The sequence below is a fragment of the Mustela nigripes genome, chromosome 8 (assembly GCF_022355385.1).
Source record: "Mustela nigripes isolate SB6536 chromosome 8, MUSNIG.SB6536, whole genome shotgun sequence".
Classification (NCBI taxonomy): domain Eukaryota; kingdom Metazoa; phylum Chordata; class Mammalia; order Carnivora; family Mustelidae; genus Mustela; species Mustela nigripes.
The window spans coordinates 68632370-68639687 of record NC_081564.1 but is presented as its reverse complement, the minus strand read 5'-3'; the positions used below and the strand labels follow the sequence as shown (position 1 = coordinate 68639687).

Sequence of the window (7318 nt, the reverse complement as noted above, 5' to 3'; positions counted from 1 at the left end):
CACACATATACACACACATATATAAATAATGGAATACTATGCAGCCATCAAAAGAAATGAAATCTTTCCATTTGCAATGACATGTATGGAACTAGAGGGCATTATGTTGAGTGAAATAAGTCAATCAGAGAAAGATAATTATCATATGATCTCCCTGATACAAGGAATTTGAGAGGCAGAGTGGGGGTTTGGGGGGTAGGAAGGAAAAAAATGAAACAAGATGTGTTCGGGAGGGAGACAAACCATAAGAGACTCTTAATCTCACAAAACAAACTGAGGGTTGCTGGGGGGAGGGGGAGTGTGGAGAGGGTGGTTTGGTTATGGACATTGGGGAGTGTATGTGCTATGGTGTGTGCTGTGAAGTGTGTAAGCCTGACAATTCACAAACCTGTACCCCTGGGACAAATAATACATTATATGTTAATAAAAATAATTAATAAGGAACACCTGGGTGGCTCAGTGGGTTAAGCCTCTGACTTTGGCTCAGGTCATGACCTCAGGGTCCTGGGATTGAGTCCTGCATCAGGCTCTCTGCTCAGCGGGGAGCCTGCTCCCCCCTCTCCCTGCCTCTGTGCCTACTTGTGACCTCTCTGTCAGATAAATAAATAAAATATTAAAATAATAAGAATAATAAAAGAAAGAATGGAAGATGGTGGTGTCCTGAGTGGATTCCCAAGAATAGAGAAAAGGAGGGAAGTATCCTGAAGGCCCCTCCGGAGAGAAAACCAAAGCAAAGTGTGCATGCAAACATATGGGAGAAGTTCAACAACACAGATGAATGGAAGCCCAGTGGGTAGGAAACAGGGAACAAGATATACCCTAGGTTTCCAAAGTACTTTTCTAGAGCTGTGGTGAGCTTTCAAATTGCAGATTCCAATCCTCTTAGCTCGGAGCTTTTAAGTTGCTCAGACTCAATGGCTTGGCACTCAATGGTTTAATGTATTTGCAACTTCATACTATTAACTCTCATATAGCCATTGAACTGGTCATGTAGGTTTGTCTTCCAACTCTTTCTTGATTTCTTAAAGAGCTGGGACTCCAACTACCTATTTGTTTGGTTTATTTGTTTGTTTGTTTTTAAATACAGAATGCTTCACAAATTTGCGTGTCATCCTTGTGTAGGAGCTATGTTGATCTTCTCTGCATCATTCCAAATTTTAGAATATGCATTGCTAAAATGAACAATATTTGTTTTTTATGTACTTATTCATTACCTTCCATACTGTCTAATACAGTGCCTCAGCAAACAGGTTCTGAATAAATGCAAGTTGCTTGCTCACCTGACTTTTAAAATCCTATAATGAGTATATGTTGAATACAGAGGCTACAAACTACAGCTAAATTCAGTTTTCTGCCTCTTACCTGTGCAACTTGCTCTCAACATTTCTGCTAAAAGCTGCAAGATCATTCCTTGTAAGGCTTTGTCAAGCACCTTCATTCTTTTTTTTTTTTTTAAGATTTTATTTATTTATTTGACAGACAGAGATCACAAGTAGGCAGAGAGGCAGGCAGAGAGAGAGAGAAAGAGAGAGGGAAGCAGGATCCCTGCGGAGCAGAGAGCCCGATGCGGGGCTCGATCCCAGGACCCTGAGATCATGACCCGAGCCGAAGGCAGCAGCCCAACCCACTGAGCCACCCAGGCGCCCCAAGCACCTTCATTCTTAACGTGGGCATTCTGTTGCCACTGTTTATCCCCCATGTAGTCAGAGAACGGGTGGAGAGGACCACCGAGATAGGTGGGCCAACTTCAGTTATCTCTTATTTCACATGCATGGGATCTGTGCCTGGAAACCACAACTCCTGCCTTCATCTTCCACTTACAGGGTGGCGGAAGCTGAAAGACACGGATTTAAGTTTGAAATTCTTGTCACCTGTCCAAGTAATCATATGCTACCAACTTTTTATCATCCCATGTAAAGGAATATATTTATCAACTCTTATTGATATGGTAGACTAATTAAACAGGCCTGCATATTCAAAGATTAAAAGTGTAGGACAAAGGAGACTTAGAGCAGTCATTTTCCCCAGAAAGTGGCACAATCTAAAAATATGGGAAAAAAAAAACCAGGATGAGTGTAAGAGTCCATCAGTGATGCATCCACCATGAGTCATTAAGAGTCCCAGGTAGTAGTTATATATAAGGATACTCCTGATCTTTGACTCTAACAGCCTGGAGGCCAACCACTTTTTCCCATAATGTTTCACTCTGGGTTCCCACTGGACAGAAATCTGAACTGAGGTAAAACATAGAAGAAATTCTTGCATTTGTCCAGGACAGAATCTCATCCATCTCAAACTCATGCCTTTGTACCTTTAGAGAATGCTGGAGCTTGGCCATCTGTGCCCGCACAAGAGTGACAATGGTTGGGGAGTGGAATGTAATTATGCCCTTGTTACAGCTCCTGTGTGCGTGTGTGTGTGTACGTGTACATGCATGTGTCTGTTTGGGGGGCGGGCAGGGTAGGCAGGGAAACGCATCTCATTTACTGCTGCCGGGACAGAGCACTGATAAACCTCTAACTAAGGGAATTTGGCAAATTCACCAAATGCACACACCCTTTGGTCCAGTGATTCCATTTTAGGAACTGATCCTCCATGCATGCTCTCACGTGCTTGAAATGATGTATGTACTGTGAAGTTGCTCTCTGCAATAATGTTTGTAAAAGCAAAAAAAAAAAAAAAAAAAAAAAAAGGAAATATCCCCAATGTCCTTCTGTAGCAGACTGAGGGTTTAGACACCGTCCACATGAGCACTGGGGCCATCATCCGAACTCCTCCGTCCAGCACCAGAGGGTCTGCCAGTCTCCCAGCCCAGCTCCCAGGCTCGGCCCTGACCCTCTCTGTAGGAATCCCACCCTCCATGCAAACCTTGAGTTCCTGGCAGACAGAGAGCCTGTCTGAGGCAGCCCCACGAGGACCTGCGTGACACAGAGCACACCACGTGTATTGGTCAGTAATCACCTGTGGGTGAACAGATGCCTGAATGATCGGTTCTTTTTTTTTTTTTTTTTAAGATTTTATTTATTTATTGGATAGAGAGAGAGTGAGAGAGAGAATGTGAGGGGAGAAGGTCAGAGGGAGAAGTAGACTCTCCATGGAGCTGGAAGCCCGATGTGGGACTCCATCTCAGGACTCTGGGATCATGACCTGAGCCAAAGGCAGTTGCTTAACCAACTGATCCACCCAGGCGGCCCCATGATCAGTTCTTTAAATGCCTTAAATGCTCCCAGTCCTTTCTCTATGCTGCTCCCACTCTCTGGAGTTCCCTCCCCTCCTCTGGTGAAGCCCCACTCATCCCTTAAGTCCCAATTTAGCGACCCTTCCCCAAGCCAATACACTTCTGTCCCATGCCTATTCCCAGAGCTCCTTACCCAGTTTGCATCACGGCGTTGCTCCTTTATGCTCTCATCAGTGTCTATATCTGGAACCCTATCAAAATATAAAATCCTTGAAAGCAAAGACTGCTTCACAGTTATACCTCCAAAGCCTGTCGTGTTTCTGACATGTGTTAGGTACTCAGTAGATCTTTGCGGTAAGGAAATAAGTTGTGAGGAAAAGAAAGAACTTAGAGAATCTCCACTCATCACCTCCTTTTGCTCAGAAATATAAATGAGGATTTCAACTAAATTAATTGCTACCTTCTAAATCCAGAGACCCTGGCCTTTGGGACTAAGGTAAAGAAACAAAACGATTTTAATGGAGAAGACGATGTATGGAGTCGCTTCTTCCTTTCCAAAACCCACTTATTTTCTTGAGATGGACCAGAATTCAGAGCGTTTTTCTGATCAGCAGAGCTTCCCACAATTCTTTATTGAAACATGACTTTTGAGCCCCCTAGCCACCGATCCCCAATAAGAAGGCTTACCAAGTAGAGAAACCCATGGCCAAATAAAACTCAGCCCGAGGAAGGGGAAGCGTGAAGTTGGGGCAGCTGCCCAGGTTGATGTAACCACAGCGACTTGCACAATGAGCTCTTCTGCCTTCTCCTCCTTGATGAGGAAAGTCCTCAATGAGGCAAATACTGGTGACCAGAGGCTCCACGCTGTGTAGAAACCCAGATGCTGGAGCAATTTTCAGCGGCCTTCGAGATCCTAGCCAGGGGAACAGCACACACCTGCTCTCCAGAGGGGCGGCCCTGCCTGACTAGCTCGTGGCAGCAATTTAATTGATTTATTTATGAAGAGCCCATATGAATGTACTTCCTAAATCACTGCTAGCTACTCCAAGGCTGCAGTTTCAATATTATCACTGCCCACTCAGCCGGAGAGACAGGGAGACTTCTCCATAACTCACAAAACTCCCAGTCCCCAGAGATTCATCACGCCTTGATTTACAGCACCCCACTCCAGGAGGGAACAGAGGTGCTATTCCAAGGGGTTCATTGCTCATCCACTCATTCTCTCATTCGCTCTGGGCACATAGGTTTATTGAGCACCCGCCATGGCCAGGCGCTGTGCCAGCATTACAGGACAAACAAAAATGACAAAGGTACAATCCCTGGCTTCAAGCAGCTCTTGGGGTCTGGTCAGGAGGGTAAAATGTGTATTTAATTAACCTGAATGGGTGGCAGAACTACAGACTACAAATGCTTTGCATGGCTTAAAATGTGCTAAGGGCGATTGGAGGATGTAGAATTCTCTTCCAGCTGGGTCGCTCTATAAGAGAGTCCTGAAAGAGACGGCACTTGGACAAAGCTATACAGAAAACTTACAGAGCACCCTAGAAGTTTCTGGGGCCAGAAAAGTCACACATGTAAGCATAAGGATATAATGGAAAGGCTGCCAGATTGGGGTGGAAGGGATGGGGATCTTGTCCTGTAGTTGCCACTTATGAATATGTGATCCCAAGCAAAGACCTTGGGGACATCACTCTCCTCTTCTAGAAAAAGTAGGGTGAGCCAGGTCATCTCTGGAGCCCACTGAGTGCTGTACTCTGCACATCCCTTGGGCTCCCAGATTTGGAGGAGAGGGGTCAGAAGAAAGAAAGGCAAGTGGTTAGCCAACTCTCAGCTGTGTGCTTCTGTGCCGGGATGCCACGACGCAGAAACCACAATTTCGGCATGTGTCTGCCGCCCACACATTGCAGAGGCGCGCCCGTCAGGTAGCATGTGATACAACAGGTGTATATGGGGGAGCAGGAAAGGAAAAAATCAGCTCATTTAAGGAGATTTTCCTTAATTTCTCAGGCTGGACATCTCTGAAAAGGAGGATGTCTCAACTCGACCACTGCAGAAGCAAGAAGGAAGGAGATTGGGGAGAGAGTCGAGTTTTGGCTCTCCCACTTGTCCCCAGCTGACGTGGCCGGGTGTCCCCAGCTGACGTGGCCGGCTGGCTGAATCGCACCTGTGCTCCAAGAGCCCTAGAGGAGAGGCACCACCGAGAAGGCGCGGCCTGCAAAGGAGGTGGCAGAATGGGGCAAAAGGGTGATAAGGGGGTGAGAAGAAAAGAGGGGCTAAGCCCCAGAGTAGAGGGAGCAGGAAAGGACTTCCTCTGAGGAAAAACGCCTCTAGTCATGACCCTCATGCCCATGTAAGCGCAGGAAGCCCCAAATGCGGGAAATTGGCAGCCTCCTCTCTCCCTCTCGCCTCCTCCTTCTCTCCCCTCCCCCCCTTCCTCCCCCTCCCTCCTTCTCTCCCTCTTTTTCTGTGTGTCTCTCTCTCCCTCTCCCTCCCTCTCCCAGCAGGATATTATTTCCAAACCTCCACCTAATACACAAGCAGCTTTATGACCCTACGCCAAGGGTCTTGCATCACAAACACCCCACCTGCTTGCCTGCCTAAGCTACCGCCCAGACCACGCATCTGGGAGAACCAGGCACTGGGGCCCGTTACTGCCAATCCCTCTCCCAGACACTCAGGGAAGGAGGCAGCCTCAAACCCTACAGTGGATGCGCGCAGCTGGTAACACCGGTCACTGACCCACAGAATCCGCAAGTCTGAGCAAGCTCCCGGCCACGGGCAGCCGTGTGCCTCGCCACAGGGTCTGAGCTTTCCTGGAAGGTAGGCAAACATTAATCTGATGAGGAAGATCATCTGTCTGCCGATTTTAAAAGAAACAACCCAAATGGAAAGTACCTGACTGGGGGAGACAAGGAAAAAGAGAAGGAAGGAGCCAGCAAGCCAATTTGTTTTTCTTGATACCGAATGGAAATACTGTTCCCCTAAAGTAGGTCTCTCTTAAAAAAAAAAAAAAAAAAAAAAATACTTATTCATATCCAAGAGTATTTATTGCTCACTTAGCTTCAGATTTAGGTCACGATCCCACATAGCTCAGACCCCACGGGGAGCACCTCTGACCAACGGATCCAGCCTTCAGTCTCTGAGAGGCTGACTGTACAGTAGACACTCGCCATTTTTAAAGCACTTAACTCTCAGTTGACATGTAATTTTACATTCTGCTTCTCTCCCCTGAATATTATATCGTACTATTTTTCCATGATGGTCTTAGTAATCACCTTCTTAATAATGACAGAAGCATCCATCCAGAGGGTGAGCTGTATTTACCACACTGTTCCCTTTGATTAAACATTTAGATGGCTTGCTCTTTTTTATTAAAAATAGCATCACACTGTACTGCGGAGTACTGGACCTAAATAAGGAATAAAAATTACTTGTACCCAGCAGGAGAAAAAAAAAATCTCCCAGTGCCTCCCACCTAATCACGAACTCCTCTCTTGGAGCAGAACTCACACCTGTAAGTGACCCAAGAAGAATCGTCCAGAACGTCCATTATCAAGTTCACTAAGCAAAAATTATACAAATGGAGATCCCTCTTTTCATTTTCTTATCTGACAACTTTTCTTTCAAGTGCATTTACAACCAAAAGTCTTCTAAGCGAATGGGATGTGGCTGTGTTTCTTAACGTTTTCATCTCAACGGTGCCATAACACACAGTAGTCAGAACCCCAGCTAGGGATCATTGCGTGTATATATATTTTTCTTTTCAAAGACAGCCATGGAAAGGTGTGAAAACTAATTAAAACTCATACTTGGCAACATTGGGATCCTGAACTCTCAAAAGTGGCAAAGCAAATGAAACCATGGGCGGTAGCCAGCGCGTCGAGGCAATCAAGAAGAGCCAAGCAAAATGGCAAGATCTCGATAAAAAGGGGCTTGCAGAGGGACGCCTGGGTGGCTCAGTTGGTTAAGCAGCTGCCTTCAGCTCAGGTCATGATCCCAGCGTCCTGGGATCGAGTCCCGCGTCGGGCTCCTTGCTCGGCAGGGAGCCTGCTTCTCCCTCTGACTCTGCCTGCCATTCTGTCTGCCTGTGCTCGCTCTCGCTTGCTCTCTGACAAATAAATAAATAAAATCCTTAAAAAA

The 7318-nt window shown here is 46.2% G+C and overlaps 1 non-coding gene across 1 annotated transcript; it reads right to left on the bottom strand.

Moving 5' to 3' along the window:
* Positions 1-1077: 1077 nt before the first annotated feature.
* On the bottom strand, positions 1078-1181 carry LOC132024022 (U6 spliceosomal RNA). The gene has a single exon (XR_009406141.1). It is a non-coding gene; the product is annotated as a U6 spliceosomal RNA (small nuclear RNA).
* Between the last annotated feature and the right edge of the window lie 6137 nt (positions 1182-7318).